The sequence below is a fragment of the Tasmannia lanceolata genome, unplaced genomic scaffold, assembly GCF_043159265.1.
Source record: "Tasmannia lanceolata isolate RefF3 unplaced genomic scaffold, GAP_Taslan_0.1 ptg000029l, whole genome shotgun sequence".
In the NCBI taxonomy this organism is placed as follows: Eukaryota; Viridiplantae; Streptophyta; class Magnoliopsida; order Canellales; family Winteraceae; genus Tasmannia; species Tasmannia lanceolata.
The window spans coordinates 9273361-9285825 of NW_027518706.1; the positions used below are offsets into that span (position 1 = coordinate 9273361).

Sequence of the window (12465 nt, forward strand, 5' to 3'; positions counted from 1 at the left end):
CAAATAGGATCGGCAACATAATCCAATCAAATAGGATCAGCAACATATCATCCACCGCACACAACAGTCACAATCCAATTCAAATCGGACAGTCTATTAGAGTGTTGTAGTTCCTACTTTGTTGTACACCGTTAGGTGGTTCTAATTGGATTGCAGGAATTTTTCGCTAGTTTGAGAGAAAACCTTTTCCAAAATTTAAGGCTTTTCCATTGTTTGATCACACATGAAAGATTGCCTTGAACCATAACAATTTAAGTTTTATTTGTTGGGACCTTTAATTTATAATGATATGCATAAAATTTATAACTTTCCTTTAAATTGTTTAAATAAAAAAATCCTACGAAAAAATTTGTCTAAAAATGTTTTCCTACAATCAAATAGGGCCTTACGGCTTAGGATTGGAGAAGAGGACAAATGAAAAAGGAATAAATTTAAGAGAGGGAGAGGGGAATCATCTTGGAAACTAAAAGGAGAAAATAAATTGTTTGCTTAAGGTTTGGCTGCAGAATTTCATTCCAGAGCTTTAGTTGATTGATTCTATTGAGAACCTGTTGAAACTTCTCTGTGATAATTCCGTTGCAGTATTCTTTTCCAAGAACAACTAGTCTGGAGACAGCTAGAAGCATATAGATTTGAAGTACCTTGTTATGAGGGGGAGAGTTCATAATCAATGTGTATCTGTGGAGTACATAAGCACCGAAGTTTTGTTGGCGGTTCCTTTGACTAAAGGCCTGTCACTATAACTCTTTAGAAAGCATATAGCACACATGAAATTGGTTGACACTTTTGATAACCTATGACAGTGAAAGTCTGCATTAGATATTGAGATACAATATTAAGATCACATTGTATTTTTCTGATTTTAATATATATTGTGATTATTTTCTACTGTTCCATTTGTCTTATGCACGCTATATGGATTGTTAGTAAGAGGTAGAATGTCTGTAAGACTGATTTTGGGCCATGTTTACATTTTATGCATATATACATTTACATTCATATTGGTAAAAATTACTAATGATATAACCGTGGGTAGGCTATTGGGTAGAGTTGGTGACCTAATGGTTAGATGATTTATTGTTGTGTTTTTTATTGAATGGAATGCTATGATTGTTACTTAACTCATGATCCTTATGCTTGGCATAAAGATCTTGATGGCAAAGTGAGAGAATGTTCGGAAATAATCCTAACGATGGATGTGGCCTTAGCAAGAACAACGGCCTAAATCATAGTAGCTAGTTATTTGATTTTTGTGAAAAGTAATAAAACATAAAGGTGTAAATAGTAAGAGTCGTTTGGGGAGGGGAATAGGAGTGATGAGGAGTCATATTCCTCCCCACAAATGTCTATAAAAGAAACTCTGGGGCCCATGCTTGCAGACATCTAATTTGTTTCTAAATCTCAGCAAATCCACGACAAAAAGAGAAGAGGAAACCGGTCTCCATCACCGTCGGTTGTGAAGCAAGGAGAAACACCGGAGAGGAATCCCTTCTAGTGAGAGGAAATCAACATTCATGGCTTCTGGTATGGTCTTTTCCTATTTCTTTTCAAGACCATAAAGATATTTGTGTTTTCTCAAAGTTGGATCACCAAGATCCATTGTGGGTGTTCCTAATATGTTGAACACCAACATTCTAACCTCGTCTAAACAGCTAACACCCATCACACATATTTGACACTTAAGGATTGAGTCTCCTGTTACACACTTTCAAGTTTCAACTGTGTGGATCAATAAAAGTAGGGAAATGATAAATTTGCCCTTTTTTTTACCTGTGACAACCCACTCTAGTGTAAAATACTAGTCATAAATACACTGGAGGAGGCAGTCCATAGTGAAGAACAAGGTACTAATTTATCACTTCCCTAAAAAGTTATGTATTTTGCCACAAAGGCAGGTGTATTTTTGTAGGTTTTTCATGAAATTATAGTATTAGATGTCCATGAGAAACTTAAATTGCCCACCAGACCCTTCATCCAAGAATCCCTATCAAGGCAAAAAAATTATTTCTCGTGACAAGCAGGGAAGATTCTCATCCTTTAGGCTCTGTTCACTTGCGTTCCCGGGAAAGCAAATCCCTGGAAACACTCCTTTTTTCTTGACAAGACTTTGACAAGACATAATTCTGGTGTTCACTTGCTTTCCTGAGAAACTAACAAGCCTGGGTGGAATATGTCAAATAATGACATGGAATTGCCAAAAATGACGTGGAAATGTCTCTTTTCTCACTAGTGTGGGAAACCAAATCCCATTATTTTGGTCGGATTTGCTTTCCCGGAAAAACTAGTGATAAAAGGTGGGCAAGCAATTTCTCGGGAAACATTTTCTTGCATAGATCCTGCGCACGTGAACAGGCGTCGGAAACCTTTTCCTACACAAGTTCCCTGGATTTCTTTTCTTAATGCCACGTCAGAATCCCGGGAAACCTTTTCTTTTCCTTTCTCGGAAAAACAAGTGAACAGAGCCTTAGTGTTGAAAGAAGAAGGTTAATTTGGGGAAAAAATTATTCCGCTCTATGGGAGTGATATCAGCACAACCAGGTTTTAATAATTGCACTAACTCATCTTGTCTTTTATTATTTAAAGAGCTGTTAAAGGTTATTGCAATCCCCATTAAGCTTTGACAAGCCAATAAAAACAGAAAAGAGAAACTGATTTGTGCAACTATTATAACATGGTTGTGCGATTATCATTTGCCAGTTTGTATGGTTACTAATTTTGTATAATCTTTGTCAGGCGTGGGACCCACAACAAAGATAGAAGCTCAACTGCTCAAGTCACATGTAAGGAGCTCTTAAATCTGATAAAAGAAATTTGCTAGGGAATTTCGTAAACAGTCACTTCACGGCTGACTTTTGCACAAGCTTACTTTTCAGCAGATTTTGTCTTATTCAATTAATTCATCGACTATTCATTCTATCATGCAAAAGCCAGCCGCGAAACACTTTTCCACAAAATTCTCTAGCAAATCCCACTTAACATTTCTCAAAACTATAAATCACCCTCAAGAGCCCTAAATTTGTTTTTTGTGTCAAAACCCTTTTGCCCTTAACCCAGGTAAACCCTCTCTCTTCATTGTAGGTTTTTTTTTTTTTTTTTCTCTTTGCATTTTTTTAATGGCATTGTTTTTTCTCTGTACTTGGATTTAAGGCAATAGGGTTTCTCAATTTCCATCTTCATAGCATCTCTCGCTGAATTTAAGCTTGCCTTTTGTAGTTCCTTTTACAGATTAGGGTTTAAAAAGTATTTGATTCTATTAAGAAAGGGTTTGAAAAGGATTTGATCTCTGGTCATCCTTTTCTGCAATTTTCTCTATTGGTTTTCTCATGGCCATGTTTGGATTGCTGGATTTTTTTATTTTTTTTTTCAAAATTTATGTTTTTCCGTTGTTTGATTACACATGAAAAAAGTGACGTGAACCACCCCAGTTCAAGTTTTATTTACAAAGATCTTCAATTTATAATGATATCGCTAAGATTTATCATTTTGCTCTAAATTGTGGGAATGTAAAAATCATAGGAAAAAAACTATCCTCAAGAGATGGTTTTTTTGCAATCCAAACAGTGCCATTAGGATCGAAAAAGGATTTGATCCCTGTTTGGATTGTAGGAATTTTCTAGAAAAGTTGGGAAAAGAAAAACTTTCCCAAATTTCATGCTTTTCCATTGTTTTATTACTGTTAGAAACTTACCGACTAAGCTGTTGGAGAAGGGCAGCATTTAATCTTTTATACTTTAACAATTACATATGAAAAAAGTGACTTGAGCTATTGGAGTTCAAGTCACTTTTTGTTAACAATCCAATTATGAAGACCACCAGCTCATCTTATGTATCTTATTAGCAAGTCTTTCCAAGGAAATAAACCCTGAATTTCTATCCCAAATGTGAGCAACCCAATTATGAAGACCACCAACGCATCTTATGTTCCTTATTGAATGTTTATATAAGTAATTAACGTCATAGTATTACATATGGTACTAATGATGAGTATTTTATATTTTTGTTAGGCACAAGTGGAGACCGATTTATTGCACGAGATATAACTTTCGGGAACATGGCCAAACCAGCAAGGAGACCGATTTATTGCGTGAATATTACTTTCGAGAACACAGCCGGACCAACAAACAGACAGCCAAGCAATAACATTGATGAGTTAGTCCAACTTTTCCGTATGTTATAGGTGTAGCTTTGTAGGTTACGAGGATACCCATTTTGTAAAAGATAGATTTTAGTTTTACATAGCCTGTGATATCTATGGAACCATCAGCTTCATATTTGGCGATGTGATTATGGTCTTTCTAAATTCTAATATTTATATTAAAATGTCGTTATTTAGTATTGTAAATACAATCACTGCATAGGGGAGACAAGACCCAACTAAAACAAGTGGGGTTTCGATCCAGAATTGCATGATAATGAGGTCATCGGATTTTGCACCTAACCTTTGATTCTATTTGAGTCGTCCATGGAAAATGTATGCTTTAACGATTATCATACAATCCTTTTAGGACAAGATTATTGATCTCCCATGGTGGTTGAGGTGGAATGCTCTGTTATCTAAATTGTATTATACAAAGTATTATGCATAATACAATTTGTCTAATGGAGCATTCCACCCCATCCACCTTGCAGGATCAGTAATTTTGTCCAAAAATGATTGCATGTAAACCTTAGAGCGTACGTCTTCCATGGACGACCCAAATACATTATAATGTTAGGTGTAAAATCTAGCGCTTCATTATAATGCAGTTCTGGATTGATATCCCACTTGTTTTTTGTTGGGTCTTATCTTCTCTGTGCAGTGATTGTGTTTACAATACCAAATAACGACATCTAACATAAATATAACACTTTTGAAAAATTACAGTCGTGTCGCCAAAGATGAAGTCGATAGTTCTGTAGATATCACACGCTCTATAAAATTGAAACCTATATTTTACGTAATGGGTGTCGTAACCTATAAAACTGCACATAAAATACTGAGAAGTTGGACTGACTCATCAATGCTACTGCTAGCCTAGCCGTGTTCTTGAAAGTAATATCGCGTGCACTAAAACATGTTGCACATTTCACGGTAGAAACATTCATTGATGGTGAAAACTGGCTGCCCCAAAGTGGCATGAGCACTTCTCTCGAGTGAATATCCATCCTAATTGGTAGGGGAGTACAATTGGCAACTGTATGTTCCGTTGTTTTCATTAAAGTTGCATTGGTGCTTGATGAGCGCTTGATAAGACCGTATGGACGGTTAAAACTATTAACGATGCCATTGGAGACGGTTAAAACTATTAACGATGCCATTGGAGCAAATGTTGCTTGAATTTTCCCATTTGTGAGTATACGACTCATTATTTTTTATAATAAAAAGTGTAATCAATATGGTTACTAATTATTGTTTTTATTTTGTTTGCAGGTTGAACGAATATATAGAGCAATTGAAAGGAAATTATTGTTATTATTTTTAATATTATAGTTTATAGAAGGATTCTATAACATGAACAAGTTGTAAATCATTATATTTTGTTAAATGAAATGATTCTCTCTCTCTCTCTCTCTCTCTCTCTCTCTCTCTCTCTCTCTCTCTCTCTCTCTCTCTATATATATATATATATATATATATAGAGAGAGAGAGAGAGAGAGGAAACTGTTGGTGCGCTTAAGCTCACCAAACTTATGGTGCGCTTAAGCGCCCAATCACATGGGGGCCCACTTTGTTAGGATGATCCAAAGCATTCATTTGAAAGGCCCTTACATAGACAAATCTGCCCATTTTGTCCTCCACAAATGGAGGGGTTAGGATGATCCTATGGAGCTGATTTTTGGTACACACCCTATCTATGATAGGGCCTTGCAAATGAATGGTTTGGATCACCACAAAAAATGTGGGACCCATGTGATTGGGCGCTTAAGTGCACCATAAGTTTGGTGAGCTTAAGCGCACCAACAGTTTCCTCATATATATAATGGTTTGTTCAAAGATTTGTCTCTTCCAATTGGGAACATTAGAAGGCATTTTTCATTATATTCCAGTCATTTTCCTTTTTTCCTGATTATGTTCCAATTTTTATGATTGGTGGGTGTTTTTTAGGTGAAGATTGAGAACCATAGTCTACTCAACTCAACTCAACTAAGCCTTTGTCCCAAACTAGTTGGGGTCGGCTAATGAATCCTTTAGAAAATTTTCATGAAGAAGGTGAAAGGATCTACCCGGCTCAAATTGACTGAGTCTAATTCTGACACCAGTTGGGTTCGTCCACATGGATCATTTTCTTCCATTCTCTCCTATCAAAGGTCATGTTCTCTATTATGTTCCTAGCCATCAAGTCTTTCCTCATTGTGTCTACCCAAGTTGTTTCGGTCTGCCCCTACCTGTTTTTACTTGGCTAGGATTGAAAACCATAGTACCATTCAAAAAAAAAGATTGTGAACCGTTGTTTTAAGCATTCTTGAAAGCTTAAAAAGTTAAGTAATATCAGCGGGATGCCTCGGAAACACTCAGTTTTAACCATCTGTATCTCTTCTTTTCTTTACGACCAATTAGCGGGAATTTGAATTTCTTCCCCGTATCTAAGCTTCCTCTTTATGCATTCTAGAGATGAAAGGGGATCAACAATACTGAAGAATCAAAGGATTCTCAAGTTTCCTTCATGATGATGAACAACTTACTACTTGGCCAGGTAACTTATTTTCCTCCTCCAATTCCTGCTTTCTTTCTGTTCTATTTGAGATTGAAACTCTGGGCCTTCGTCCTTGTCTCGTTATATCCCAGTGGGAGACTACCTTTTCTGCTATGGCATTACAACCTGTGAAACCAAGGTGATCCCCGGGGAGTATGGTTTCGTTGCTCAGCTGAACGAAGGTCGCCTTTTCATCTACGACGTTGCAACCTGTGATCCCCATGGAGTATGGTTTCATTGCTCAGTAGAACGAAGGGCATCACATGAAGAAACACCCCACCAAGTTCTGAGTCGAGTTCCGAGTCAACTGAGTTCTCCAACACTTCGACGAGAACAAGCTAAATCTTACCAAAGTTGGGCTCGTGTTCCAAGAGAGTGAAAATGGCATGACCCACTGCTTCCAGAATGCACCCACCAGTGCTGCTACCAATTCTCCCAACGTAATTGCCATAAATGTAAGCAATATTTCACAAGTATCTCCGATATTGTCAAAATATGGCAATTTTATCGCGATATATTGATAAAACGACAAAATCCTGAAATAATCCCCATAATTTAAAATATAGCGATATTTTCATTTATCGCGATAATATTGCAATAATATCATGATTTTTTACGATACTTTTTTATTTTTTTCTTAATTTATATATTTTTAATATTTTTAAATAATTTTATTGTTATCGTGTTTTCCCGATGAAAAATAAATATATCCCGAGATTTTTCCTTGCCCGAGAATGATATCTGTGACATAGGAAAGGATCAGTGTTGCAGCGTCCATGTTTCTCATCGTGTGTAGTGAATCCAGAGAACTTGTTTGAGATTTTTTGTGCTTGCAGGTGAGCCCCATAGGATATGGGCATGTGTGTTTGGTCCCTTGCGTGCTTGACTGCTTCCTTGGTGGATCGATCAGGAGAGCTTCTTGCTCGCTCCTTGTATTGCGGCAAAAGCTGCAAATGCTTTCTTCAAATTGGGCTACAATAGTTTGGGAACCTTCACGACTATCAATCACCTCCATTACCAGGTTGCTGACTTTACCTTCTTCAATGTCTATGTATTCTTGCCAAGGAATACGGAATCCAAAAAACTGTGTTCCATTCTCGCAATGGTAATTGGTATATGATAACTTTAAATTTGCCAACCTAAGACTGGTTTCTTCATCAAATTAGATTCAAAGAGTTCTGCAAGAATCTGAAAATTAGGTTCCAATTTACTCTTCATTGTTAATGTTATTACATACCGTCAATGCTTGAGCAGCTTGAAAAAGAAGAGGATTACAAAATTACCCACTTTTCTATGATTCAAATAAGGGAAGTCCACACTTATGTTGACACTGGCACCTTCCCTTCATTTTACACTTCTCTAGCTAGCTGTTAAATAACCTTCACAAAACCTAATTTAACTGAGACTATCAAGAACCTCCTCTACACACTAGATTAAGCACCCCCATGCAAATATCCGGCTCCAGTTTCCAATCCCTACCTCAACTCACCAAACACAGATACTCCTGATCAGAAAACTTAAATAAACCTTTATAACCAACTCAATTATAAAATTTCTTTATAAACTTCTTAACATACTGAGACTACCTGTAATGTTAAAAAGCCAATAATTTCCTAGGACAGACCAACCAGAGGGTATTCTCAATGCATTTTGGTTATTTTTCTTTTGATAATAAAATGCAAAGCATGTCGAGAAAATACCAAGAAAATTGACATTCCAATATATTTCAATTATATTGGTCATGATTCCATTTCTGTGATGACAGGCTTATTACTTATCGGTGATCTTCCCTGTTGAGAAAGCCCCCATGCAAGGAATAACCACCGTGAACGAGATGAAGGGTGGAGTGAAATCCTCTGCCTGTTGAAATATCCAGTGAGAGGTCTCGTTTTTTAGGGTGGAAACTCAGGTAGCATTTGCTTTGTAAACACCCCATTGAGACATCCCAAGGATTTTTGCCTTTCTCGTATGTTGTTCTTTTAGTCATACTAGTTGCTAGACACTAATTTTCCAGAATCCTGATCACATTATTTTTAAAATTAGATCTGTATTCAGGGTTCAGTGGGTTTTGGTCATCATCCATGTGAGTTATATTCTAACAAATGAAGATAATAGGTTTTAAACTCTAGCCATTTTCCTGTTAAATGTTCATGCACTTTTTATAGTCTGGAGAAGTTTTTAAGGTTGTATTAACCTTGAAGCCATGGCGCATTATATGTGGGTGTGTGCGCATTAGAAGTCATTAGATCTATGCTGTAACTTATGACTTGTAGCCATATCTTTTTTGTTGAACGTTTTAGGCCATATGTGGGTGTGTGTGAACATGCATATCATGGATGCAAATTACAAGTTGCTCAGTATGTTCATTTACATGTTGCTGAGTTTTTTATGTGGAATCAAATTACATGTAAATGCTGAGTATAACATTAACAAGTAAGTTGCTGAGTATGTGCGTCACTCATGACTTCAATTTTAGTGCTTGCCATTGTTCCACTTTTGGATTGCACATGAAATACGAGTGGTTAAGGTATATGTAGCCATGAATTTGGGCTATTCAAGTTCTTTAACAGATCTTTTGGTCAATAATTTATAACTATCATTGCTTGTATATCATCAGTTCTTTTTTAATGTAATGACAAATGTGCTGACCTTTGTTTTAAGATAGTCTCTATGTGTATTTTGTAGGGAATGTCATACGTGCATTTCCTCATTGGAAGACTAGATGGGAAATGTAATATGGAATGTAATTAGTTTTGTTTTGCCCTTCCAAGAATTTTTCCTTGTACTCGGCTTGTGGTTTTAATATATGTTGGATATGTGGAGGCTTGAGTTATTCCATGCTTTCCAAACAGGTTACAATATGTCATATTTGGGTTTTTAAATAATTAAATATAAAATAAAATAAAAAAAATTTGCCGGCAGTCATTACCGATGGGCAAAGAAAACATTAATATTTAGCCAACAGATGGGCAAGAGTGAAAGCCGTCACAGAGTGGGCCAACGAGGACGGCGGGTGCGGAAGCGTGGTGGTATGTTACGGTCCTGAGTGGGAGCCCACCTAGGTATGGGACAGGTTTAAAGGGCCTTGCCTAACGCGTTGATGATGAAATACACTCATTGGATGATTCTAACCCTCCGATTTGTATAGATTGAATGGATGGTTAGAAAACAAAGGAGCAAAAAACAAAGTTCTATACCCAGGACCACAAATTGGAGGGTTAGAATCATCCAATGAGAGTGAAATTTGATGCATGACCCATCCACGTAAAGACCAAATAGATGAATGGCTTGGATCATTGATCAAGTAGGCTGCACTTATACTGTCACCTGGTCATCTTTTTCGCGCATCCATAGTAATAGCCCTAACTTTATTAGGCACTTTTCTAAGCTATTGTGTTTGAATGCATATATATTTTCCTTGGAAAAAAAAAATGGAATGACAAAGATAGATGGTTAGAGAGTAAGAAGCATCCTCAAAATGGAGCATAGAATCATCCGAGAGAGTAAGATTTGGTGCATCATTTATCCATAGCAAGGCCTAGAAGATAAATGGTATGAAAAATGACCCCGAGTCCTCCCATCGTATATAAATTGAGCAAACTAAAATTGACCATATATTATGAAAGGGATTTGCTAGGGACCATCGCAGAAGCCATTCTGCGGATAGGCTGTTGCATGAGAGAGCAGCCACATAGGCTTACTTTTTGTCTCATTCATTTAATTCACCCTGTAACAGAAAACCTATGTTATAAAAATGACAAACATACCTATATCTCATGAAAAATGACCAAAATATTCACATCTCATAGTACCCATCTTACAGCCCATGTCTTATGAAAAATGACTAAAAATACCCACATCTCACTGAAAATGACAAACATACCTATATATCATGGAAAATGACCAATCTACACCTATCTCATGGGAAATGACTAAAGCCCTACCACAAAGGGAAATGGGAAATGACTAAAATTCTTAAATCTCATCGAAAGTAACAAAAATATTCAATACTCATGAAAAATAACCAAAATTTCCCCATCTTATGAAAAAATGAGATATGTGCGAGACATTGGTATTTTTGTAATTTTATGGGATATTGAAATCACAGTAGGCAACCCAAGAGAGGGGAGGAATTGGGTTTATAAAAATGTTTGCCCTTGTTAATTAAGAAATTAAAACTTATGACAAATTTAAATAATATGCACAACGGAAGACAAAAATCAAATGCACGACTAGAGAGAGAGAGAGAGAGAGAGAAGTGTGCACTGTAGATTTTTATAGAGGTTTGGTCCTTAGATCCACACTAAGGTCGCTTGATGGCTTCACTAACCCAATTCCTTTAATGGTGAGGATTAAACCAATACAATCGAAGATGGCTCCATGTCCTCACACTTGCCAAACAGAGGTAGCTCTGAGCCTCCAACACTCGCTCTTTGGAAATGGCTCCGCATCTCCAATACACCCGCCAATTACAAAGATTGAGTACAAGAAAATAAGAAATCAAAAAAGTCTTTTCAAGGCTTACAACAAGGTAGAAGATATACAAATTGATCCTATGTCCAATCCCTCTGTTTAGCAAGTGCTGGTTCAATGGAGGCTCAAATGGGTTTTCAACTCATATGATGTTCAAATTAGGTTTAGGAGTCTCAAGTTGGGTTTAAAGGGTTAGAGGACCCTTATATAGGCTTTGAATTAATAACTAACCGTTTGAAGGGCAAATCGATAAATTCTGCCAAGTTTCAAGAACTAGCTGTTATAAGCCCAAGAGCTATACTTTTAGCCAGGCCCGGTCGACCGTACCAAGGGTAATAGTCTTTTTTAGTTTTCTTGGCCAAAGTGTCTCAGTCGACCGGCGCTGTATGATTTTTGCACTTTTTTTGTTTTCCAGTTTGAAATCTTTTGGGCTTTGGTCATTGGTCTTTTACCTTATATTTTATCATTCTTTGGGGCCTTATTTGCCTTCCCTTTGACCCTATAAAGAGCTTACGTCTAGGGATTGGACATTACAATCAAATTGAACTTGAAATAAGATCTTCACCTTTGCTCCTTCACTTCAAGTACCCGATTCCTTGGATCTTCTTGGCACTCCACTTAGACTTGATAGATACTCCATTGAAGCTCCAATTGCCTTGATCCAAGCTCCTTTGAATTTCTCAATTGCACATATAAATCTACAACTTCTAAGCAAACACATTAGTATAAAAATCACTTGTGTTTGGAATCATCAAAACAAGATTGGAAGTGTCAAGGGTTGAACCTTTGGGCTTAGAGATATCAATATTTTTGTTATTTTTTATGAGATAAATTTACTTTGCTCATTCTCTAAGAGAGAGCTATTTTAGTTATTTTCTATAACAAAGTGGTACTTAGGTTCCAATTCATTTGACCTTTAACCTTAAAATCATGTCGGGTTCGGGTTGGTTCCAATTCATTTATTAGCAAAAGCTCAATCCGACCCAACCCAAGTTGCACCCTCATCTTTCGTGTGTAAAAAACAAAGGGCAAATTTTAGAAATATTTTTCCTTTCCTAACTTTTCCAAAAACTATATTAAATTTTTACTTAGAGGGACTTTCAATTTATGATAACAACCCTTCAAATTAACTATAATATTATTGTTTTCTTCTCGGAAAGAAAAATTTTCCCAATGGAATTTTTTTCTTGCTATCCAAGTAGGGGCTTTAGGTAAAAGAGCTTGTATGCCCCCCCCCCCCCCCCCCCCCCCCCCACACACACACACACACACACACACACACACACACACACACACCAGATAGGAAAATATATGTTGG

At 36.7% G+C, this 12465-nt stretch overlaps 1 long non-coding RNA gene across 3 annotated transcripts; it reads left to right on the forward strand.

The window, feature by feature from the left end:
* The first annotated feature begins 3031 nt into the window (after positions 1 to 3031).
* Positions 3032 to 9507, forward strand: LOC143859266 (uncharacterized). 3 transcript variants are annotated; one of them, XR_013239216.1, is made up of 6 exons: positions 3032 to 3054; positions 4005 to 5153; positions 6086 to 6674; positions 6767 to 7129; positions 7511 to 7695; positions 8440 to 8819. It is a non-coding gene; the product is annotated as an uncharacterized LOC143859266 (long non-coding RNA). The 3 variants fall into 3 exon arrangements; XR_013239217.1 differs by lacking the exons at positions 3032 to 3054; positions 4005 to 5153 and adding an exon at positions 9360 to 9507 and having other exon boundaries at positions 5671 to 6674; positions 8440 to 8583; XR_013239218.1 differs by lacking the exons at positions 3032 to 3054; positions 4005 to 5153 and having other exon boundaries at positions 5671 to 6288; positions 6591 to 6674.
* Positions 9508 to 12465: the final 2958 nt, after the last annotated feature.